The sequence below is a fragment of the Oryctolagus cuniculus genome, chromosome 21 (genome assembly GCF_051225735.1).
Source record: "Oryctolagus cuniculus isolate XC-2025 breed Fujian yellow rabbit chromosome 21, ASM5122573v1, whole genome shotgun sequence".
Lineage (NCBI taxonomy): Eukaryota > Metazoa > Chordata > Mammalia > Lagomorpha > Leporidae > Oryctolagus > Oryctolagus cuniculus.
Genome location: NC_142887.1, coordinates 30,233,689 through 30,259,979, shown reverse-complemented (window position 1 = coordinate 30,259,979; position 26,291 = coordinate 30,233,689). Strand labels below are relative to the sequence as shown.

At 43.8% G+C, this 26,291-nt stretch overlaps 1 protein-coding gene, 1 long non-coding RNA gene and 1 pseudogene across 10 annotated transcripts in view; 1 reads left to right on the top strand and 2 right to left on the bottom strand.

Annotated features, from left to right (window-relative positions):
- LOC127488352 (uncharacterized) overlaps nt 1-26,291 on the bottom strand; it is a 374,426-nt gene that overhangs the window by 126,617 nt on the left and 221,518 nt on the right. The gene's annotated exons all lie outside the window — the stretch shown is intronic.
- LOC103345648 (kinesin-like protein KIF2C) lies at nt 625-9,182 on the bottom strand (annotated as a pseudogene). The gene is made up of 13 exons (XR_016227463.1): nt 9,028-9,182; nt 8,783-8,944; nt 7,570-7,660; nt 6,660-6,713; nt 6,493-6,600; nt 5,655-5,797; nt 4,365-4,569; nt 4,150-4,259; nt 2,983-3,050; nt 2,545-2,641; nt 2,333-2,446; nt 1,301-1,424; nt 625-1,157 (listed from the first exon to the last, which is right to left on the bottom strand). The product of XR_016227463.1 is annotated as a kinesin-like protein KIF2C (transcript).
- On the top strand, nt 3,490-4,114 carry LOC149119890 (uncharacterized). Its single transcript, XR_016227173.1, has 2 exons — nt 3,490-3,588; nt 3,810-4,114. It is a non-coding gene; the product is annotated as an uncharacterized LOC149119890 (long non-coding RNA).

Sequence of the window (26,291 nt, the reverse complement as noted above, 5' to 3'; positions counted from 1 at the left end):
GGAGGTAGACTGTCCTTGTTTCACAAAGGAAGCATCAGGCTGAGGGCCAGAACCTGGTGCGCTGACCCCCGTGTTCCCTGGAGTTTCAGCGGTAGCGCCCCTGCTCATATCCCTGACTGAAGCCTCCTGACCAGGCACTTGATTCCATGGCTCCTAGCCTTGAAACTAATGACCTCATTACCATTCAGTACTTCATACTCTGTACTTGGAATGTGGAGTCTTCCAGTTTGTAAACTGCCCCTGCCCTGTGTTTGGCTCAGACAACTCGGCAAACTTCTCATTTTCTGAGATCGAATTGGTGTGGTCCTTCAGATCCTTTGCTTGTCCAGCAAGTCAAGCACTTTCTTGTTAGTGTTCCCACAGAATCTTCAACCTCTCTTGAATAGACTCTAATAGGCAGAAGGCCATCTCCTTTTTATAGTTCCTTTCTCTAGGAAAGGGCCCAGAGCCTCCTGAGTGCCTAATCAAACAGAGCAATGTGTCAGAGTGGAGGCTTCAGCCTGTCACAGAAACTGCAGGGGTAGTACTGAGCCAGCACTGCCCAGAGGTCATGCTGTGGTCCTGTCCTGTGTCCCAGAAGGCTCAGACACATCCTAGACCCTCCCCCTACACCACTCAAAAGGCTAATTTTTTTTCTTGCTTTATTGTGAGACACATGAATAAACACATAAAACAGCAGGGATCCTCTCGGGCTTTAAAAATAGCAAGGAAGGAGGAAATCCCAGAAACTCTTTTTTCAGTTAGAAGACATAAGAGCCTGGACCAAGAGTGTGGAAAGCAGGTCAGCGTCAGCAGAGCTGAACCCCAGCTTCTTCTGTCCCCAGGGAGCCCTCCCCCAGCAAGCAATACACAGCAAGTAACTAGGATGTCCTCCTTGCTTGCCCCCCTTAGGGGGGCAACTGAGGAAACAGAAAGTAGCATCCAGTGTCCCTCTGACCCCTCCCCAGCTGCCCTGGGACCCATGCCCCCATACTTGGCATTTACTGACACCCATCCCAGCTCAGACCCTGGCCAACCCACAGGTGCCCAAAGTTTGCAGAGGAGGGTGTGAAACAGATCTTTCCTTTGCAGTTGTCACTGGGGCCGTTTCTTGCTGCTTATCTGTCTGCTGGCCTGCTCTTCCAGCTGCATGGCCACACGCAAAGCCTTGATGACATCTGGAAGGAAGGGGCAGTGAGATACATGGGGTTAGCGGAGTCCCAGAGGCCCCCCTTCACTCAGAGCAGAGCTGCCTCTGCCACTTTGCCTGGGAGCCACAGAGGCCACCACAGTCCGCTGGCACCCATCCAGCCGCACCCACCTCGCAGAGCCGAGAAGTGCTTGGCTTGCTGGGCCAGGGCAGATTCCGCTTTGTTCACAAAAGTCTCCAGGTCATAATCTGGCTGCTCAGTCATCATGGAGAGCTCAAGCCAGCCTGGTCCTTGCTGTAACAACACAGGAAAGACCCTATCAACTCAGACACAACCAAGCGACTTCTGCACATCATTCTTGGGGCTGTACATGCAACACAGATGCCTGCACAAGATGCCACCCCTCAAGGGTCAGCGTTGTGGCATAGCGGATAAAGAAGCTCCACTTTTGACCCAGCACCCTGCTGATGAGCCTGGCAAAGTAGCCAGAGGATGGTGCAAGTACTTGGGCCCCTGAACCCACATGGAAGACCCGAAGAAGCTCCTAGCTTCAGCTGTTGTGGACATTTGGGGAGTGAACCAGCAGGTGGAAGATCTTTCAAATGAATTAATCAATCTTAAAAAAAAGACGCCACTCCTCTGTCCACAGCCCATATCCTGCCCCCTCCCCCTCTCTCCTGGGAAATCCTCAGCATGATCCATATTCTTCCTACTCAACTTGTCTCTAACCCCTGTGTTGAATGAATGACATCACTGTTCTTCATGCCCAAGCCTGAAATCTGAGTGGCAGCTCTATTCTTTCACCTTGCTGGATATCAAAACCTGCCAATTCCATTCCCTAAATAGTGCTTGGGTCTTATCCCATGGCCAAGCACACATGGTCTAGGCACCAACATTTCTCTGGGATTCTTCCCAACTATTTCCTTACTTCTTCCACCTTTGCTCTTCCTTTCTAGTCCCCAGACCAGGATCCACACCGTGGCCACAGGAATGCATCCAAAGCTCTGACACAACCATGTCACCACTCTGCCAAACTGCTTCCAATGGCTTCTCCTCTCTCAGTAATGAAGTCTGGGCACTTGGCATAAACTACGTACAAGACTCCAGCTTTAGGGCCCTGCTGCCCTTTCCACAGCGCTGACCCTCCGAGGGCTGTGCCAGGGTAGATCCCCAGCCCCTCCCCCAAGAGGGCCACCTCCCACCTGCACAATTTCCTTGAGCTCTTCCTTGGCCCTCTCTTCCAGCTCCCTGATCTGGGTCGTGGCTTCATTAAAGCTGGACACCTGGGAAGACAGTTCATCCTCTTCGTTGGAGAACTAAGGGAGCCAAGAGAAAGACAGTGTGGCCCAGTCCCCACCTCTGCAGGCCCCATTTCTGTCTTGCCTGTCCCCACCCTGCCCCTTACGTTGCTTGCACTCCGGGCCCCCTTAGAGCTGGCTTCCATCTCTTCTGTTTCCATCTGAGTTAGCTTCTCTCCACTGGGCCCTCTGTGGGGATTCAGTTCCTTGACTCTGAGGAAACAACAAGCTCTGGGATCCCACAGCAGCTCCCTGGTACCCACCGCAGGAAGGCAGCCCCACCCAGGATACAAGGGGTGGAGGAGCACCTTTGCCTTCAGCCAAGGAGAAGCGGTGTACAGATGAAGCTGGCCTGGTTAACAAACAGACACGGCTGATTCACCAAGGCCCAGAGAGGAAGGGACAGACCTGGCATCATGGCTGAAATCCCAAGCCTCAGATTTCTGAGTCACAGGACATAGCCGACACTGAGGTCCCCAAGCCTTCCCCTTCCAGCATTGCCATTTCCTTCCCCGATGCCAGCCCACATCCTACCTGGCTATAGGTACTGGTACCTGTCTGCATAGCGGAGTGGGTTTAAAGTATTTTCACAGGAACTTACCCCCGGTGAGATCATGACAATCTGCCAAAGAGGGTGAAGAATTAAAACTGCAGGCCTAAACCTCCTTCCCCAAAGCTGAAACCCGGTGGGGCAGGGGTTGTATAGTTCCGGTTCCTTATATTTACAGCTGCACCTGTGTGAGGAAGAGGGTCCGAAGCTATGTAACCCTTGCCTCACCCATCGTTCCCCCAGATGTCCTTTGAACTCCCCGCGCATGCTAATGAGTTTCCTTCGGTGTGGGTTGATTTGCTAATGAGTTTCCAGAGGTGTGGGTTGATTCGCTAATGAGTTTCCAGAGGTGTGGGTTGATTCGATAATGAGTTTCCCGCGGGTGAGATGATTCGCTAAATGGTGGAATGTCTCTGAAAACCCTATAAAAACCCTGACCCTTGACTTCTCGGGGCTGCTCTGTTCCTGTGTGTTCAGAGAGCACCAGCATGCTGGTTTGAATAAACCCCTTGCTGATTGCAAGAGAGTGTCTCTTGGAGTCGTTCCTTGGGCGGTGGATGTTTCTCGACCCTAACAAGGGAAAGGATGGTTCGAGGCTGAAGATCACAGGGTGAGGGCACTAGACACCCTGCTCCCAGAGTGGCTGCCAAGACCCACAGTTAGATGAGAGCACTCAATAGCACCCAGGCTGTGCATACCCAGCTGGTAGGGAGAGGCTGTTCCCTGGAGGGAAGGGAGGGTAGACCTCACCTTGAAGGGTTTGGGGAAAAAATGGGTGGAGGATGAAAAATCATTCAAAGCTGGAACCTCATGCTTTGGTCCGTTTTCTAGGCTGAAACCCAGTGAGCCTGAGGGAAGCCATGCAAGACAGGGCTTGGCTCTCCTGCTTACTCAGAGGCTTCTGAATTCTGAAACTCCCTTCTCACTAGGTAAGAGAGGAATGACCCCCCCCACTCCACCGCCACCAAGAGCTGCACTTAAACTCAGTAAAGGGAGGTAGATCCTTTCCTTCCCACGTGGGTGGGCAACGAGGTGGGTGCTGAAGTCAGGTTAGAGCCTGGACTCCCCAGGCAGCCAGGTGCTGAGCCTCTTGCCCACAGACAGAACGAAATGTCTCTTTGGAAAGCAACTGTTTCCTCCTGCACCATCACCTCCAGGCTACTGCACTCACCATGCGAGTCCTTGAGTTTTCCCTGATAAAGGAGTCCCTGAGCACCTGTGTCAGCTTGCTCTCACAGAACGGGGTATGAGCCTCGATCTGTCCCAGGGCCCTATGCACTCCTGTGGAGCAAGAGCAGCAACAAGTGAGGTCCCTTTCCTCCTGTGTAACCGCTCCCTCCCTTCCAGCAGAACTCCAAGGTAGCCCCTCCACACTCATCCCACTGCCTTCAGGGCCAGGAGACTCTTGTTAATTTCTGCACTCTCCATGCGGGTCTGCCGGTCAGCGCTAGAAGTGGCAGCACCTTGCTCATTCCCTGCCAGATCCACCAAAGAGAATTTGCCATGCATTCTCCCTTTGGCTCGAAGAAGAATCTGGAAGCAGGCATGGGACCGGGAGGAGTTGGAGATGGCAAATGTCTGCCCAGAGGTCCTATTGCAAGAGGGCAAAGAAAGGCTATTGGCCAGCGCCGTGGCTCAGTAGGCTAATCCTCCACCTTGCGGCGCTGGCATACCGGGTTCTAGTCCCGGTCGGGGCACCGGATTCTGTCCCGGTTGCCCCTCTTCCAGGCCAGCTCTCTGCTATGGCCCGGGAGTGCAGTGGAGGATGGCCCAAGTGCTTGGGCCCTGCACCCCATGGGAGACCAGGAGAAGCACCTGGCTCCTGCCTTCAGATCAGCATGGTGCGCTGGCCATGGCGGCCATTGGAGGGTGAACCAACGGCAAAAGGAAGACCTTCCTCTCTGTCTCTCACTGTCCATTCGGCCTGTCAAAAAAAAAAAAAAAAGAAAGGCTATGAGCTTTTGGGGTCACCAGGCCCCCGGCACCCCAGAGTCCAGGCCACCTCAGTCTCTGGTGAGGGAGGGACCTGGCAGGACACTAAGAAGTCCTAAGTTCCTGTCCCAGACTTCATGCTGCTCTGCTTGGGCAGCAGCTCTCCCTCCAGACTAATCTGGCCTAACACATTTTCTTGACAGCCAGAATGGATTCAGTGTGAGGGCCTTGGCTAGACCTGGGGGCTCATGTGAACTTGCAGAAGGAAAGCAGTGTCCTGTGTCACACAGAGGACACGCAGGGAAGGGCGGGGGCTGTAATGAACCATCTGGTAAAGCTGACGGCCCTGCAGGGGACAGCACTCCTCCAGGGCCTCCGCAGCTGCTCAGCACCACAGTGGGCCATGCCTAAGGCCTTGATGGCAGTGTTCCCTACTTCTCACAGAGGAGTTACAGCTCCATTACTTCCAGCCAGGAACAGACCTAGAGCTCCTAACTTCCACCACAAAGGGATGAGAGAACAAGGAAAAACCCAGAGATGTCAGGAAACATGCCTCCAAGGTAATAGCCTGCAAACAAAGCCTTCTTTGGTAAGATGAAAGCATTCTCAGTTCTGATGAGCTCTGGACTTTGTAGCCTTTACCAAGCTGGGGGGAAGCCACACTCTAGAAACAGAAATGGGCTCAGGGCTACCCTGCCACCTGAACCATGCGTTATCTGGCCTGTCCTCTTCCAGTGCTCTGACCTGCAGGTGCTGCCCATGTCGATCATCCTGATGACATCATCAGCGGAGTTGACCAGGTGCCCCTGCAGCCCCACCACCTGTGCCTGTTGCTTGCCATCTTCCAGCACACGCAGTTTGGCCTTCTTGTTGAGCAAGTCGAACAGCTGTGCCAGACAGGAAGCAGGAGGCTGAGACCATAGTCACCCTACCCACTCCTCCCTCCTACAGAGCCCCCATGGCAGCTGGGCAAGGACAGAGAACCCAGGCTGACAGATCCCAGGCCAGCAGAGGGCATTATACTTGGGATCTGAACCAAGCTGCCTTGGTTTGAAGCAACTCTGCTACACTATCAGCTGTGCCAGCTTCGGCAAGTTATTTAACCACTCCAGCCTTGTTTCTCATGCATGAAGTTGAAACCACAAAGTGCTTCAGATAGTGCTTAGTATACGGTACCCGAATATGATAAATATTAGCTACTTTTAATACTCAAATCTTGCCCTAGGGAAGACAACTCCGCAAAAACCAACACACTGTTAGGAAGTAGAGAGAGGTATAGGAGAGGAAGGGGCAATTAGGAGAATGAACGAGTACAATCAGGGAAGCAGGTGATGGAGAAGGTGGGTCAAGGGATGATGGTGCACCCAGGCAAACCCCATCTGAGATGGAGACCTGAGGAGTCGTCCTACTATTCCTGTTGATGAAACCATCAGATAAAATCCTCTACTCATGCAGGGCAGGTGGTCCATCAGAAGTTTGACAGCTAACAGGTTGTTGGGCTGCTATCAATTGCTAGCAGAATTCAAGGTTTTAGAAAGTCAGAAACCCCAACAGCATAAACAAGGAGCTCCTTGCCAGCCACCTTTCCATTGTTGATCTCAAAGAATGTCACATAGACTTCCAGGCCCAGGTTTTGGTAGCGAGGCTGATTCTTCAGCAGGAAGACATCTCGGGCTGAGAGAGAGTGAGCCTGGATAAGTAAACAACCTGCCTTTCTGTGCCCAACCCCAATGCGACAGAATGCAATACCTACAGGCCTTTCAATGCATTCTGGGCTTTACCAGCTAGGTCTCCACCCATAGTCTGCAAAAGGAAGGGGGAGAAGACCCTTGAGGGAACAGGCACTCGGTGCAGCAGTTAATATGCTGACTGGGACACCAACATTCCATTATCAGAGTAAGCAGGTTCAAGTCCTGGGAGGTTCTAGCTTCCTGCTAATACACAACCTTGGTGGCAGCAGATCATGGCCTAAGGGCTTGGGCACCTGCCACCCACTTGAGAGAGCAAGTTTAAGTTCCTAGCTCTCGGGGCCAACATCGTGGCATAGCAGGTTAAGGTGCCACCTTTGATGCCAGCATCCCATAAGGGTGCCAGTTTGAGTCCTGCCTGCTCTGCTTCCAATCCAGCTCCCTGCTAATGGCCTGGAAAAAGGAACAAAAGATGGCCCAAGTGTTTGGGTCCCTGCCACCCATGTGGGAGACCCAGAAGAAGCTCCTGGCTCCAGATTGGCCTAGCTCTGGTCATTGCAGTCATCTGGGGAGTGAACCAGTGGATGGAAGATCTCTCTGATCTCTGTCTCTCCCCCTCTCTGTGTAACTCTTTCAAATAAATAAATAAATAAATAAGTTCCTAGCTCTTGGCTGTTCTGGGCATTTGGTGAATAAACAAGCAAATGGAAGTCTCTCTCTGCCTTTGTCACACACACAGACACACAAGGCCCTTGGTTCAGGCCAGAATTCTACTGGTTCCACTGCAACAGTGAGACACACTGTTACAAGCCAGGAGGAGGCTGGATTTAGATCGACCTCAGCCCACCCCGCATCTGCTGTGGTGAGAGCATATGGAGCATCTGCACTGAATTTCTGGAAGCAGCTCCCTGTCCTCCAGGCCCAGTGCTGCACCACAGGAAGGCTCTCCCCGTCCAGCCCTGAATACTCACACGTGTCTTGCCACTTCCTGTCTGGCCATATGCAAGGCAAGTTGCTTTTCCCCCTTCAAAAATTGTCTGTACCAGTGGCCTTGCTGTGAATCTAAGAGAAAGGATGCAGAGGAGGGTAAGAGTATTTGTGGAGCCATCCCTCAGTATCTGCACGGGATTGATTTCAGGACCCCTACCCCACAACCCGACGCCAAAATCCACAGTTACTCAAATTCTTGTATAAAATGCCATAGTATTTACATATAACCTATGCATATCCTCTCCTATTCTTCAGCTCCTCTATATTTCATAATACCTAACACAATGTAAACTTTATATAAGGAGTTGTCACACTGTATAGCTTAGGAAGCAATGACAAAGGGGGAAAACCTGTGCATGTTGAATACAGATACATTTTTTCCTGAATCTTTTTGACCCATGGTTGGTTGAAGTCATGGATCCAGAACTTATCGATACAGGGGCCAGTGTTGTGGTGCAGGTTAAACCAGCACTTGTGAGACAGGCATCCTACATTGGAGTGCCAGTTCTAGTTCCAGCTCCTCTGCTTCCAGTCCAGCTTTCTGCTAATGTACCTGGGAAGGCAGAGGAAGATGGCCCAAGTACTTGAGTCCCTATCACCCATGTGATAGACCCAGATGGCGTTCCTAGCTCCTGGCTTCAGCCTGGCTACCATGAGCCAGATGTGGCCTACGCCTAGTGTGTCAAACTCTGCTCCAGAACTTTCTGTGATGATTGGACAGTAGCCACTGTGCTGTTCAATAGTAGCCACTGCCACACGTGGCAACTGATCAACTGAAATATGGGCAGTATAAATAAGGCACTGGAATTTGAATTTAAGTTTTATTTAGATTGATTTAAATAGTCATATGAGTCCAGTGTGTGTGTGAGCAGAGCTGAGGTTCCCTGAGCCTATTAAGTCCAATGGGAATAGGGGTAGCTGACATAGACACCAGGAGGACCCTTGGAGCCTGTGCAGCCCAGCCTCAAAGTGTACTGGATGATACCTCACTCGTGATCCATTCACTAAAGCTGCAGAAAGGGATGTGACAAGTACAAAATGGGGCTGTCCTGGCTTCTAGCACTGACCCCAGAAAACATGAGAGGCCAGCAAGGGGTTTCAACTCCAGGGTGTCTGTGCGTAGTGTTACCAAAGTATCCTGCATTTAAAAGTGGAAAGCGTCAGTGAAGGAGGACACAAGGAGAAAAAACCAACCTGTAGACAACTTCATTTAAACTGTTTCATCAACTGCAAAGTCAAAGCAGAATGCTTGGTTCTCCAGATACTTTGTTAAGTCCACTTTTAATCTGGGTTCGTGTACCAAGACAAGACACTTGCTAGGAATGGAAATCACATCAATTTCCTTCTTGGCCAATTCTGCAGAAAGAGAATTTTAGGAGGTGCTTGCTGGACGCAGAGGGACTCACATGACAGCATCTTTCTGACAACTGCTTCCCTACCTTGTTTACTCAGCGGGCGGGCGTTTCCTAACGCAGACACATATCCTGTGCTCTTCAATCTGCTGGAGCAGAGGAGGCCATGAGCCAGCAGAGGGCAGAGCAGAACCAAAAGCAAGCTCGGGGGTGACTGCAGTTCGTGATAGTCGGCTATGCATTTTATGAAGAACTGGGAGAGAGGAGCTCATAGGCGATGGAAAGGCTAATCACTGTGATGAGACCAGTGCATGCTGTATAAGTATCCTGATATCACACGGTGCCCCATAAATATGTACAATTAGTATATGTTAATGGAAAGTATATAAAATCTTCATGGGATGTAAAGAATATTAGAGTTCTCAAAATTTTTAGAAAGAGCAAGTTTGTCCAGACGCCCTCCTCTCTAACCCCTCATCTAGCCATTACGGGTCAAGATCTAACACTAGTACCCTTGCCTCTCCCATTAGCTACTCCCCAGGACGAGGTATCACTCATTTTTTCCTAGTTTCCCCACTCTGTTATCTATAGGAGGTCTCAGAACTACTTTCGTGGTCATTAGTAAAAATCTAGCCAACCTCATGTAGTAGGCAGGGAGTAGAGTTCAAGCCCTCCCTTCTGGGCCTCATGAGCTCCAGCCCTCAAAAAATTCACAAGTGAGTGAAGACTCCTGGACTTCATTCCTGTAAAGGTACATTTCCTGTCCCTCAGTTGGATACCTACTCAGGGAAGAAGGGGCAGGCTACAAAAGGAGGTAAGAGGGAGGTCGATTGGCAGAGAGAAGAGACAGAGAAGAGGAAAGCAGAAAGGAAGGAAGGAGAGGGAAGCAGAGAAAGAGGAAGGCAGAGAGAGACAGAAGGAAAGGGGGACAGTGAGAGGCACGAGCAAGGAGTCAGAGGTGGAAATGCACATGGATCAAGAAATGCAAAGGCCGACCCACAGAGAGACCAGGGAGCGTGAGCTAGAGAGGCAATGTCATGAAAGTTCACTATTTGATGTCATGCCTGGCCTACCAGCAACCGCCCTCCATGAGTCTGTTAGCAGGCAAGATCTCACGACTTGCCCAAATCTAGTGAATAAAGCTACGACTTTAAGGATATACCCAATTGGCTCAGGTGCATTTTAAAGCTTGAGAATTACCCTACATTTAACACTACTTACTAAACGTCATTTTAACTGTCATTAAAGTAGTGAGGTTTTTTGGTTGTTGTTGTTTGTTTTTTGTTTTATTTTGTTTGAAAGACAGAAATTTGGTATCTGCTGGTTCAATCCCCCAAAAGCCCATATCAGCCAGGGCTGGGCCAAGCCAAAGCCAGGAGCCCAAATCTCAATCAGGGTCTCCCATGTGGTAACAGCGATCCAACTAGGTGGCTCATGATCTGCTGCCTCTCAGGGTGCAAAACAGTGAGATTGCTGGATGTTTGTGAGGGCACGAGATTCCAGCCCTTAGAAGTGCAGGCTGCACTTCAACCTCAGGCCAGACAGCCTCCATTTCTGTAAAGATGCAACTTGATCATTCTCGTTACCAACTTTCTCGCAGTGAGTTCGTATGTAATGTGTTAAGAATACAACCATTTGTTTTCCTACAGAAATTTTAGTTCCAGAGTTCAGCAAAGAGGAACACTCCATGACTGACAAATGATAGATTTAATCAGGTAACTCTGAATTGATTATCTATAGTTGGGAAATTTCTGAGCAGCTGCTACTAAAAACAGCTAATTTCCTTTTTCAAAAACTTTAAGATGTAGCACTCATCCCACTGTGAGACATGTATTTAAGGTACTCTGCATTTCAGATACAAAGTAAATATATAGTAATTTCACTACAGGACGTTTTTATTAAACAGCCAAGCACGTAATTACAGGATTTTCAGTGTAAAATTACTGTTGCTTTGAAACTTCAGCAGTTTGCTCACCCACATGGCAATGTTTTTCTTTCTCTGCAGTCCCAGTCATGTGCCCTGAGCCCTCCCCAGCTGCCACTTTCTCTCCCCACCTCCCTATTATTCAGTCTGTCCTATTCATCTTTTTTAATCAATTGTAAAAAAAAGAAGTGTAAGACACTGATGTGTATTTTTTCCACTTTTTTCCTCTTTGTTCCACACTGGGTAACGATGTTCCTAACTGAAGGCCCAGACCAGGCCACTCCTGGATGCTGATGACCAGCTTTGTCCTTGTCTTCTTCCTCTCAGTCAATCTCAGTGGCCACGACTCCTGCCAACATGGGCCAGCTAACAAGCATCTGAAGTGGGGGAAAGTAACCTGATTTGTGCTGGAATCAGCAGAGCGTGCCTGTAAACCTCACACTGACTGATCAATTGACCTTGGATAAATCATTTCCAAACCTAGGAAAGCCTCCACTAGTGAAATCTGTTAGCTAAATCCCCTGTAGCACAGTCAGTGTTTCCAGTTGAAGCTTGCAGTTAATTGAACCCCTCCTTTCTTGTAATATATAGCAAGGGGCCACAGAAGAACACAAAGAGCAAGTACAAACAACGTTAGATATGACGGCCTCACCACCAGAGTACTGTCACACTATTTATTGTATCCTTCATCTGTTCAAATAATAAATGCAGCTTCCCTTATCTGAAATGTCTGAGACCGGAAGTGTTGCAGATTTCAGAGTATTTCAGATTTTTGAATAATGGATGTTCAACCTATATCTCTTCTTTGTTTATTTTGTACTTATCTGAAGGGCACAGCAACATAATGAGAAGGTGAGAGAGAGAGAGAAAAGAGGATGGGGAGAGGGAGGGAGAACCTCCATCCACCCTTTCATTCTCCAAAAGCCCGCAAGAGCCTGGCTCTTTTGGCTGAAACCAGAAGCCAGGAACTAACTACATCAGAGTGTTCCATGTGGGTGGCAGGAACCCAGGTATTTCAGCCATGATCTGCTGCATCCCAGGTGTACAGCCAGAAGCTGAATCAGAAGCAGAGGTGGGACTCCATCCTATGCACACTGATATGTGATATGGGTGTCCCAATCAGCAGCCCAATCCACTGTGCCAAACATCAGCCCCTCGGCTTGCATCTTGCAGGCACCTACTTTGTGCCAGGTACTAAGAGAGGAGAGAGAAGGGGCTATTGTTAGGTACACAGATGGGCTCCTGGCCCCTAAAATGAGTGTGAAAAATTATATGCAAGGTGGTTTCTTGGAAACATCTGCAGGCACCTCCTGAAGCTTGCTTCCAGAAGTAGACAGATAATAGAAGAGGTGTGAGCCAAGCTCAAAAACCCCCTGCTCACACAAAGGCACCTGGTTTATTGCCCAACATTTTGAGGTCCCATGTAAAAAACAAGTTGGTTCATATAGGACACAAAGGTTTGATTTCTTATACATATCTGATGTTGTATAAGAGATAAGCAAATCAAGAGCTGCCTTGCTTACACAGAATCAAGGTCCTCAGACACTGTGGAGCAGTTAACAGGATTCTTCTACTAGAAAAGAGAGGGCGAAGAATATCACAGTCTGGAGATTCCAATCCCATCTCCAAAAACACCACTGTTGGGCTAGGGGTTCGGCCTAGAGATTAAGACACTGCTTGCCATGCCTGCATCCCTTATGCAAGTGCCTGGGTCAAGTCAGCTCTGCTCCCAAATCCAGCTTCCTGCTATTGTGCAGGCAGCAGGTGACGGCTCAAGCGGCTGATTCCCTGCCATTCATGAGAGAGACAGGGACTGGGTTTCTGATTCCTGGCTTCAGCATGGCCCAGCCCTGGCCATTGAGGACATTTGGGTAATAAGTCATGATGGGAGCTCTGCCTCTGTCTGTCTGTCATTCTCCCCTTGCCTACTCACAGAAATCAAATTTTTAAAAATACCACCAATCAACATCTGCACTAATAAGTACAAGTACCATAGAACATAGATTTATCATCTAGAGTAATGGGTTTTACAAACAGGCTTTTTTAAAAGGTAATTATGGGGGCCGGCGCTGTGGCACAATAGGTTAATCCTCCACCTGTGGTGCCAGCATCCCATATGGGCACCGGCTCTAGTCCCAGCTGCTCCTCTTCCACTCCAGCTCTCTGCTATGGCCTGGGAAAGCAGTAGAAGGTGGCTCAAGTCCTTGGGCTCCTGCAACTGTGTGGGACACCAGAAGAAGCTCCTGGCTCCTGGCTTTGGATCAGATCGGTGCAGCTCTGGCCATTGTGGCCATTTGGGGAGTGAACCAGCAGATGGAAGACCTTTCTCTCTGTCTCTCCCTCTCACTGTCTGTGACTCAACTCTCAAATAAATAAATAAAATCTTTTAAAAATTAAAAAAGGTAATTATGAAAAAAACATAACCAGTATCTAAGGGAATAAATAAGAATAGTACCAAATAACAGTATTAAGCTAGCAGGGTGATTTAACCAAAACTAATTCCTGAAAATGATAGCAATCTTCTGCCTAAATCCATAAGCAAGACAGATAAAATAACAAAACTGTCAAAATAAGCTCCTTAATAGAATGTAACTTTTCTAATACAAGGTAAATAAAGAAAAAAGAGAATTGTTCAATGAGCATGAAGAGACCATGACAATTAACTGCCCAAAGAAAACCATCTGCCTATCAGGATGTTATAGTGTAGGAAAAACATGAAATAAAGGTTGCTTTTTTAGGGTTTGGTTTTATTTTTGTTTTTCCTGAGAGCAAACATGGAGGAACACAGCCATGTTTCAAATTAAGGGCTATTTTTCAAAAGAAACAATTGGGACTGTCCATCATAAAACATCCTGCCTCCTTTTGTGCTTTAAAGTCCATGTAAGTTATTTTGAGCTTATTGCTTTGATCAGATTTAGCTGTAAATAATTATATTTAGTCACAGACATTTGATCTATAAATGGAATCTTATTAAAGGAATTACTATAAAATCCATGAAATTGTCAAGTAACAGTTCCATTTGATACGATTCTAGGAAAGCTTTACCCTGAAGAGAAAATGTAGTAAATTCATATACTGAGAAGATATTTGTTTTCAAAGCTAAAAATCAAGAGTGATAACATCTGTGATGAAGAAAGAATTACTATGTAATTATCTGTCTTAAACAGGTGCTAATTACTCAATAGTCAACCTCAATTTTTGGAAGTAAGACAACAGTTGTGTTTTTCTTCTCATAGATAACATGTAGGTCACATCAGTATACTGGGTGCTGGTCACTAAGTGCAATAAGAGGAGTGAGAGTCCTCATGCTCTTTGCCTGCAAGAGTATAAAAGCCATTGTTGGTTAAAAGTACATACATCTTCACACAACTGAAATGTTTCACTCGGAAGTAGCACGGACACCATATCTTAAGTTCTCCGATCAGTGATTAGTTGTAGTTCCCTCATTCACTCTTTGGCCTTAAGTTAATTGCTTATCTTCTCTGAGCCTCAATTTCTTCAAGGGAAAAAAAGAATCAAGGATCCACGTAAAAAAATAAGATAATGTATGTAAATATATTTTGTGACATGTAAAGACATATACAAATACTACTAAGATATATTAAAAAGCGAAAATCCATAAAAAATAAAGCATGCCCTAGCAATCTGGAGCTCAATATGGTCATTCCAGTTGAAGATCTCAGTGTGAACTTTACTACTAGTAAAGCTAAAGTAGCTATCACTTATTAAGCCCTGTCTATGTGATATCATTGTGCTAAAGGGCTGCATCAGCATTAATGTATTTAATTCCCCAACAATCCAGTGAAGGAGGTGGTGCTGCCTCGTGTGTATCACGGAGCATGAGGCAGGCAGAACAACCTTACTCTGGATTGATAAAAAGGAAAGCAAGGACTTCAGTCCAGGACTGACCCTATGGACTACATTCCTAATTGCTACACTCTTCTGACTTAACTACAACAAAATGGCTTACTACATTTATGTTATATAGATTCTTAATAATGATATTTTAGCCCTCTTTGAAATAAGTCAATAGGGGAGGAAGGGTGAGAAACACTGCCACCACTTGCTTTTTAATTCTGCACATCAGAGAAAGGAGTCAAAATAAAATGGATTTGCTCATGATCCTACTTTCCCACACTGGCATAACGCATGCTTCCTCTTATGAGCCAGAAATAAGAGCAACTAACACTTACTCAGTGTCTACGCTGTGTCAGTAACTGCACTACATGATGTAGATATACTATCCTTTTCCCCCTCACAACCTATAGAATTATCTTCATTTTATAAATGAATAAATTAGAACATGATATTAAACAACTGGCTCAAATTCTGCTTCCAGCCAAGACAGAATAACAAGGAAGAGATTAATCTACCTAATGACTTAAACAGCTAAAAAATTCAGGGAAAATACATAAGAATGAATAGATTTCAGGCACTGAACAGGAGGCAGCAAATGTTAATAATTCCTGAGAGGGGAGAAAGAAACAGCTAAGCCCTATATTTGGTCAAGTACACTCTGCAGAGTTTTCGTCTCCATCTCTGGGAAGGAGAAATCCAATGAGTCCAGCAATCTCTCCTTGTTGAGAAGACAGATTTGGCATGAGAGACCAAAGTGGCTAAAGTTCATAAAACAAAATATGAAAAGGAGACAGGTGCACTGAGAGAAACTGCAGAGACCTACAAGAGCCCTCCCACCCCAAGTCTTAGCAGAGACTCAGTTAGCACTTTTGTGTCGGGAAACTCCCCAAGACTTGGAAAAGAACTACCAGAAAGAAGCAGGGAGAACACTCTCCAGAGCTTACATAGGACTAGGAATATTATTCTAATAAATCAGAGTGAGAAAGCCCTCATAATATATGAGACATCACATAGTCCAAATACACATCAACACAGGGAATTCGCCTAGAATTAGCCTAGACTGCTGCTGCTCTGGTCCCACCCAACACACACTGAAAACAAATCTTCAAAGGACCAAACCATTTCTGAGGAATGTAACAGCAAAAAAGCTCTACAACAAAGGTAAAAATATTTCATAAATATAAGAAACCTAGCACCCAACAAAGTGAAATTCATAATGTCAGGCATGCAAATAAGCAGGAAAACACAACCTGTAATGAGGACAAGAAGAAACCAATGAAAACCAAGTGAAATGACATAGATTAGTATACAAGGATATTGTCTACTATAAAATATATATATTCAAGAAAATAAGAATGCTAAGGAGGGATTTAAACATAATAAAATGTTTCATATTTTACCCAAATCATTTTATAGTAAGAATTCAGAATTATTTTACATATCAAAGTGACTTAATAGTTATGTCTCCTACTTGGAAATAGATGGTTATTGTATAGCAAACAATTTAATGACATTTTATGAAGTCTTCATTATCAAAAGCCTTTAATAAAAGTGAAAATGTTCTTTTCCCTATTTCTTCTATCTTTCTCTGATTGTGTGCGTTTCATGATAAGATGAGAGCCTTGCAAGGAACATTAACCTTGTAAGTATAACCAGGGAGAAGCAGTTTTGCAATCACTGTATGTTCAGCCAGTACTCTGGAGAACAGCTGTCAAGTACTCGGTCATCCTGATTATTCTATTAGAGAATACAGATTTTCAGGAAACTCAGCTCTGTCTGAATTTATTTTGAGTAAAAACAGTAATGAGTGTTTTATGGTAAGAATGGTCACTTTTTAATAAAAATTTTCAAATCATGTTAACCATTTAAAGACATTAATACTTAGCTCTTGCTTTATGGAAACATTTGTCTTAACCTGAAAATAAGTAATTTCAAGTTAAAAAAATAAACATATTTTTAAAAGACACAAATCAAAAATCTAGAGATAAAAATACAATGCCTCACATAATAAATGCAGAGAATATGATTAATGGCAAATCAGAAACTGAACATTAGTAAATTTAAAGATATACCAATTGAAACAATTAAAATGAAGCTATTTTAACAGAGAACCATTGAGTTGTGAACAACTTCAAGCACCCTAATACACATGTAACCAGTCACCAAATAAGAGAAAGTCAGAAAAAAGTTTTAATTTTAAGATTTATTAATTTACTTATTTGAAAGTCAGAGCTACAGAAAGGGATGAAGATAGACAGAGGGAGGGGAGAGGGAGAGGGAGAGGGGGAGAGAGAGAGAGAGAGAATCTTCCATCTGCTGGTTCACTCCCTAGATGGCTGCAATGGCCAGGCTGGGCCAGGCAGAAAACAGGAGCCAGGATTTCCACCTTTGTCTCCCATGCAGGTGACAGGGGCCGAAGCACTTGAGCCATGTTCTGTTGCTTTTACCAGGCCATCAGCAGGAGCTGGACCAGAAGTGGAACATCCAGGACACTAACTGGCACCCATATCAGATGCTGGCATCCCAGGTGGCAGTTAACCAGCTAGGCCACAGCGCTGGCCTCAGGAAAACATGTAAGAGAAAATAACAATTGGGAGTTTTCCAAACTTACTAAAAAATTATTTTTAAAACAAAAACTAATTAACAAAAACTGTACCAAGGTACACAGCATGATCAATATCTTTAAACACATTAATAAAATCTTAAAAGCAGCAAGAAAAAAATAATAATTTTACAGAGAAAACAAAGCTAAGAGTTACAGCAGACTTCTCACTAGAAACAATACAAGAGAGGTAAGTGAAAAAACATTTTTAAATTTCTGGGGGCCAGTGCTATGGCGCAGTGGGTTAACGCTCTGGCCTGAAGCACCAGCATCCCATATGGATGCGGGTTTGAGACCTGGCTGCTCCACTTCCGATCCAGCTCTCTGCTATGGCCTGGGAAAGCAGTAGAAGATGGCCCAAGTCCTTGGGCCCCTGCACCCACGTGGGAGACCTGGAAGAAGCTCCTGGTTCCTAGCTTCAGATCGGTGCAGCTCTGGCCATTGCAGCCATCTGGGGAGTGAACCAGCGGATGGAAGACCTCTGTCTCTCTCTCTGCCTCTCCTCTCTCTGTGTAACTCTGACTTTCACGTAAACAAATAAATCTTTAAAAAATTTTTTTCTGAAAAAAATCTCTAAACCCAATATCTTTCAAACATCAAAGAAAAAAGTAACATTTCAGAATACATCAACTGATGGCTCTTCAAAAATGAAAAATCTAAGTACCATATCATCTAGAAATTCCACTGATGGGTATTTACTCAGAGAACTGAAAATATGAGGCCAGTGTTGCAGCAGGTAAACCACCACATGCAGTGCCGACATCCCATATGGGCATCAGTTCCAAGTCCCAGCTGCTCCCCTGCAATCCAGCTCTCTGCTAATGCACCTGGGAAAGCAGTGGTACTTGGGCCCCTGCACCCACGTGGGAGACCTGGATGGAATTCCTGGCTCCTGGCTTCAGCCTGGTCCAGCCCTGACCACTGCAGCCATTTGGGGAGTGGATAAGTGGATGGACAATCTTTCTCTCTCTAACTCTGCTTTTAAATTAATAAAATAAATCTTAAAAACAAAAAAGAACTGAAAGCAGGGGTTTGCACAAACTTCAAAACAACTGTGTTCATAGCAGCACTATTCACAATAACGAAGAAGCACTCAAGTTTCTATTCATGGGTTGATGGATAAAAAAAAAAGTGGCACACACACAGAGTATTATTATTTACTAAGAAAAATATGACACATGATATAACATGATAGATGAGCCTTGAAGCCACTAAGCTGGGGCCTGGCGCTGTGGCATAGCAAGTTAAGCATCTGCCTGTGGCACCAGCATCCCATACAGGCACAGGTTCAAGTCCCAGCTGCTCCACTTCCCATCCAGCTCCCTGCTGATGCACCTGGGAAAGCAGCAGAAGATGGCCCAAATCCCTGGGCCCCTGAACCCATGTGGGAGACTTGGAAAAAACTCCTGGTTCTTGGCTTCAGCTAGGCTCTCTGTGTCTCCCTCTCTCTGTGTAACTGCCTTTCAAAAACTTTTTTAATTTTTATTCATTATTTATAATATTAATTATTTATAAAGATTATATTATACCATTATTACATATTATATTATATCATTGTTATTATATATTACATATTATTTATATATTATATATTATTATATAATTACTAAATAATTATTTTATGTATTAATATTAATATATCAATATATCATTATCATATAATGTTATAGCATATATAACATCGATATAATTCATATTAATAAGTATTAAATTAATTTATATATTAATATTTATATATCAACATCATTACCATAACATATAAAATTAATAATTTATATGTTTTATAGATAATTTATTTTATTATATATTTTATTATATGTAAATTTTTATAATATAGTATAATTATAATAACATAATAATTGTAATATATTGATATCAATTATATTATATATAATTATATGCAATAATTATAAGATACAATATATATTTTATTATTATAATAGATAATATAATAATATATAATAGTATATATAATATAATATAATATAATGGAATAATTATATATTATTGTAATATAAAATATAATGAGATCATATAAAATTATAATTATAATTATATAAATTATATATAAAATTATATTATGTAAATATAATACATTAGTATTAATATATATTTAATTATCTAATAAAATCATATTATTATAATAATCATATTATTATAATAATCGTATTATTATGTTGTAAATATTTATATGTAATATATAAATATATAATTTTGTGTATATATAAAATATATGATACATTATAATATATAATCTAATGTATAAATATAGAATAAATATATAATATATATGATACAATATATATTTGTTATCTAGTACACTATGCTAAGTGCAATAACCCAGTTGCTAAAGGACACATATTGTATGATTTCACTTATAGGAGGTACTTATAGCAGTCAGAGTCACAGACAAAAAGCACAATGGCAGTTGCCAGGAGTTGAGGGGAATGGAGAATAGGGGTTGTTCTATAATGGGTATTAAATTTCAAGCTTGCAAGATGAAGCATAATGGAGATCAGTTGTATATTGTGAATGCACTTAACATTACTGTGTACTTCAAAATTATTAACAGAGCAAATTTTATTTTGCATGTATTTACCATAATTCAAAATACATTTTAAAAAAGACTTGTTAAAAAATGCTGAGGAGCTCTGACTGTTGTAGCCATCTGGGGAGTGGACTTCTCTCTCTGTCTCTGTCTCTCTCTCTCTGTAACTCTGCCTTTAAAATAAAAAAAAAACTTTAAAAAAAAGAAGAATCAAGAATAGTTAGCACACACTTCCTATAAGAGCTTAAAGTGCCACTATTAATAAAGGTGAATAGATGCTATGAGCACACTTTAGGTCTCTTAGGACAATCAGTTGGGTTCTGTCTGCTTCATTAAGCAAGAGTATATGGGCTAATAATATTAACAAATACTGATGGAACAGCACAAAACTCTACATATTATAAAAATGCCTCTATCCCAAAATTGTGATGCACATGACAATAAAAGAAATCCTAAGACTACTCCAACAAATGTACAAATTTAGAAGTATAAGAAATGTAGGAGAAATTAACAGGGAACAGGCCAATAAAACAGTGATATCCTGCATACAAAATCCAGTGACTTATTTATTTTTTTCTGACAGGCAGAGTGGACAGTGAGAGAGAGAGAGACAGAGAGAAAGGTCTTCCTTTGCCGTTGGTTCACCCTCCAATGGCTGCAGTGGCCGGTGCACTGCGGCCGGTGCACCACGCTGATCCAAAGGCAGGAGCCAGGTGCTTCTCCTGGTCTCCCATGGGGTGCAGGGCCCAAGCACTTGGGCCATCCTCCACTGCACTCCCTGGACACAGCAGAGAGCTAGCTTGGAAGAGGGGCAACCGGGACAGAATCCGGTGCCCCGACCGGGACTAGAACCTGGTGTGCCAGTGCCACAAGGCGGAGGATTAGCCTACTGAGCCACAGCGCCGGCCCAGTGACTTATAATCATTCAGAGGCACTGGAAGATAAAGTGCCTATTCTCTGTGATTTGGCTAAAGAATAAAATGGACATCAGTAGACAGTCAACATTCAGATTTGCAGCAAAACAATTAGCATTGTGGAAGCAGCCCAGACCCAACAGTAGAACTTAATTATCCCACTGTAACTAGCAACATGAGCTTCATTAAGGGATGGGCACAGTCATCATGCAGGAATGTGACTGCTGGTCTGATCTGGGCTATCAAAAGAAATAAGGTAAACTATCATCCAAACCAACCAAACTTCAAAGTAAAGTACATTCTCTGCATTTCCCCTCAAGATACAAATACGAATATACAAATCTACATATCATAGTAGTAATTATGACAACTACACCAAGGCATTACTCTCTGTTGAACTTGGCGTGAATTTCTGAACTGCTTTCTCCACGTCATCCGCTGAGTATTTCCTGATCCTCAAAGCTGTTTCTGACAAAAATGGGTGTAGCAAATAAGATTTTCACTTTGTGCCATCTTCAGTGTGTAGACAACAGAGTAGATTGGATTCTTCAGAGGGATTATCTACAGACTGGACCTTTGATCGTTGTTTCTGAGCACATCAGCTATCTAATGCAAATGATGAAATGAACAAGAAAGCTGGGATGCACAGCATTAAACCAAATCCACAGGCCTGTGTAATACATCTAACTTAAAATCCTAATTGACAAATGAAATGAAAGCTGGAAAGTAAAACACTAAACCAAATGGATACCCAAGTGGCTATATCAGTATCAAATAAGGAAGGGATTCACTTCTTTTTCTGGCCTAGGCACTTCAGTAGCCACGGGCTACAGTGCAGACATGTGGGCAAGGCAGAAAGCGCAAAAGTATCCATCATTCATTTGTTCACTCACTTCTTGGCTGCCCTTCCTCATTCTGGACATTATCTTTCTAGACACTGGAGTACCCAAGACTGGTATTTAGGCTCTCCTCTACTTCTATTGCTTTACTTTTCACTTTCTTTGATGATAATGACATTGTTGAGTCTGAGACACTTTGCCCACAGTAATGACATGCTTATCCTGAATTGTCCACATCCCCTGTAGAGATCCACATTGACATGCCTGTAGTCATCTTGATTGAAACTACCCGCTTGACCACTCGGTGATACTGACACTCATCTGTAGCCTACAGAATAAACAAAGTCATTAAGAAAGTCTACAAAGCATCCTTTGCCAGGGACTGATGCCTGAAATTCCCTTTACCTGAAGTCTGACCTTTTAATATTGCCTGAGAAAGTCTGGGTACACTCTGGCTGGCCACAGACCACTTCTGTCTAGCTTAGCATGTAAATCCTTTCCTACTGCCCGAGATGCAGATCTGCAAGACTACTTCTGTCTGTGAATATACGCAATAAATTACACTCTGTAATCCTGGGTTTGTCTGGCCCTTTCTTCAGTCTAATGGCCCCTTTTACTTTTGGCAACCAGAACACACACCAGGTTTTTCCAAAATATTAGGGGTAACTGGACATAGTTGTAATATAAAACTCACATTTTTAAAAAAAGATTTGTTTACTTATTAGAAAGGCACAGTGAGAGAGAGAGAGAGAATGTTCCCTCTGCTGGTTTACTCCCCACAAATGGCCACAAAGGCCAGATGTGGGCCAGGCCAAAGCCAGAAGGCAGGAGTTTTGTCGGGGTCTCCCATGTGGGTGGCAGTGTCCCAAACACTTTGGCCATTTTCCGCTGACTTTCCCAGGCCATCAGCAGGAAGGAGGAGTAGAAGTAGAGCACCTGGAACACAAAGCGGCACCCACCTGGGATGTCAGCGTTACAGGCAACAGCTTTACCCTCTGTGCCACAAAGAAGGCTCTACAACTCACAAGGTTATAACTCCAAAGAGTTCTAAATGTGTACTCAAGTCTCTACTTAGATGTCTAGTTGGCACCCAAAACAACCCTTCATTCCAACCTCTTTCCCTAAAAACCTTTTGTCACACTCTCTCCCTTCCCAATAAATGGTAATCTACCAATTGCTCAGGCCAAATAACTAGGCTCCATTCCTCGTCTCAAATTCCACATCTAGTCCTTCAGGAAATCCAGGTAGTCACACTTTACAAACAATATCCAGAACTGAGCACTCCCTACCAGTATACGTCTACAATCATGGTCTAGCCCATTATTTTCTCTTTCTTGATCTCTTTATTTTTTTGAATTGAAGAGACTTTGCTTTATTCATCAATATTTAACCTAACATGGAATATTGACTGGCAATAAATTTATTAATGAATAAATTTATTCATTAATTATTTATTAATAATTATTAAAGTTTATTAATGAATTTATGACATTTATTTATTTAAATTTATTAATGTAAATTTATTAATGAATAATTTCATGACTAAGCAAATCATCTCTGTATTATGTTTTGAAGAAGAATTTTTAATTATTTATTTGAGAGGTAGAGTTACAGACAGTGAGGAGGAGAGACAGAGAGAAAGGTCTTCCTTCCATTGGTTCACTCCCCCAATGGCTGCAATGGCCAGAGCTGCACTGATTTGAAGCCAGGAGCTTCTTCCTGGGCTCCCATGCAGGTGCAGGGGCCCAAACACTTGAGCCGTCATCTACTGCTCTCCCAGGCCACAGCAGAGAGCTGGACTGGAAGAGGGGCAGTCGGGACTCGAACCGGTGCTCACATGGAATGCTGGCTCTGCAGGCAGAGGATTAACCTACTGCGACACAGTGCTGGCCCCAGAAGAATTTTTTGTGTGTTCATTGTTCATTCTCTTTTTCCCCCAAGGAAACCTTTTATTTAATGAGTACAAATTTCATAAGTACAACTTTTAGGGATATAGTGATTCTTTTTTTAAAAAGGTTTATTTTTTTTTACTCCATTAAGATTCATTTTCAATGTACTTTATACACAGAAGACTAACTCTATATTAAGTAAAGATTTCAACAATTTGCACACACACACACCCGCAAAACTATTTAAGAACAAATTTTACAGTTAATTCTCATCACACAACTCACTGAAGACAGAAGTCCTGCATGGGAAGTAAGTGCACAGTGACTCCTGTTGTTTATTTAACAATTAAGGGAAATTGGTCTGTAGTTTCTGTTTCTCTGTTGCTCTTTTCTGGGTTTAGGAACTAAGGTGATGCTGGCTTCATAGAAAGAATTTGGAAGGATTCCTTCCCTTTCAACTGTTTTGAATAATTGAGAAGAACTGGAGTTAGCTCTTCTTTAAAAATGTCTGGTAGAATTCAGCAGTGAAGCCATCTGGTCCTGGTTTTTCTTTGTTGGAAGGTCTTTATTACTGATTCAGTTTTTGTCTTGGTAATGAGTCTGTTTAGGTCTTCTATGTCTTCATGGCTAAATTTAGGTAGGTTGTTTGTATCCAGGAATCAGTCCATTTCTTCTAGGTTGCCTGGTTTCGTTGGCATATAGCTTTTTGTAGTAATTTCTTTTTTTTAATTTTTTTAAATTTTTTTATTTTATTTTTTGACAGGCAGAGTGGACAGTGAGAGAGAGAGAGACAGAGAGAAAGGTCTTCCTTTGCCGTTGGTTCACCCTCCAATGGCTACCGCAGCCGGCGCGCTGCGGCCGGCGCACCGCGCTGATCCGATGGCAGGAGCCAGGAGCCAGTTGCTTTTCCTGGTCTCCCATGGGGTGCAGGGCCCAAGCACTTGGGCCATCCTCCACTGCACTCCCTGGCCACAGCAGAGAGCTGGCCTGGAAGAGGGGCAACCGGGACAGAATCCAGCGCCCCGACCAGGACTAGAACCCGGTGTGCCGGCGCTGCAAGGCAGAGGATTAGCCTAGTGAGCCACGGCGCCGGCCCTTTGTAGTAATTTCTAATGATTCTTTTTATTTTTGTTGTCTGTTACATTTCCTTTTTCATCTCTAATTTTATTGATTTGGGTCTTCCTTTTCTTTCTTTTTTTTTTTTTGGTTAGTTGGGCCAATGGTGTGTCAATTTTGTTTATTATTTTCAAAAAGCCAGCTCTTTGATTTGCTAATCTTTTGTAATATTTTTGTTTCAATTTTATTGATTTATTCTCTAACTTTAATAATCTCTTTTCTCCTACTAGTTGTGGGTTTGGTTGGCTGGTGTTTTTCCAGATCCTTGAGATGCACTGATAGCTTATTCATTTGGTGCCTTTCCAATTTCTTGATGTAGCCACCAATTGCTATAGGCACCAATTGCTACAAACTTTCCCCTTAACACTGCTTTTGTTGTATCTCATCAGTTCTTTTTTTTTTTTTTTTAAAAAAAGATTTATTTGAAAGGCAGAGTTACAGAGAGGCAGAGGGGGAGAGAGAGAGAGAGAATGAGTGAATCTTCCATCTGCTGGTTCACTCCCTAAATGGCTGCAATGGCCAGAGCTGGGCTGATTCATTCAAAGCCAGGAGCCAGGAGCTTCCTCTGGGTCTCCCATTTGGGTGCAGGGGCCCAAGGACCTAGGCCATCTTCTACTGCTTTCTTAGGCCACAGCACAGAGCTGGATTGAAGTGGAGCAGCTAGGACCTAAACTGGCACCCACATGGGATGCCAACACTGACTTTATCTGCTATATCACAGCACCGGCCCCTAAAATAAAACGTATTTCTCACAGTTCTGGATACTGAGTGAATCTAAGACCAAGGTGCCCAACATTTGGGCTGGGCCCGAGGGCCTGCTTACTGTACCTTCACCATGGCAGAGGGCAGGGGACCTGGCAGGGTGCACGCTCTCTCACAGGTAGCGCTGGAACCCACACAGTTCTTGTAGTGTGTCACCGTGGGCAGTAGTAAGGAACGGACCTTCTCCCTATTGAGGAGAGGACCCGGAGGACTTGGAGCAGCACCCTCCTATTCTGCCCTCACTGTTGAATCCTGGTTTACAAGGCACTCTCAGGGTTGGGAGTACTGGGATTACTATGGGTGCACTAGTGCTTATTTTATTATTTTTTAAGGAGTAGGAAGAGGCGATTTTTCCCCAAAGGAACTTTCTATTTAGTGAGTACAAATTTCATAAATACAACTTTAGGAATATAGTGATTCTTCCCAACCACTTCCTCCTCCCTCTCCCATTCTCCATTAATATTCATTTTCAATTAACTTTATACACAGAAGATCAACTCTATACTAAGTAGATTTCAACAATTTGTACACACACACACACACACACACACAAACTGTTTGAAAACAAATTTTACAGTTAATTCTCATAGTACAACTCATTGAGGACAGAGGTTCTGCATGGGGAGTAAGTGCACAGTGACTCCTGTTGTTACTTTAATAATTAACACTCTTACGTATGATGTCAGCAATCACCCGAGGCTTTTGACATGAGCTGCTAAGGCTATGGAAGCCATTTGAGTTCACAATCTCCATCAGTATTTAGACAAGGCCATAAGCGAACTGTAAGTTATCTCCTCCCTTCAGAGAAAAAGGAAGAGGCATTTTTTTTAAAATTTTATTTGGAAGGCAGAGAGAAAAATATAGACAAAAATCTTCCCTCCTCTAGTTCACTACCCAGA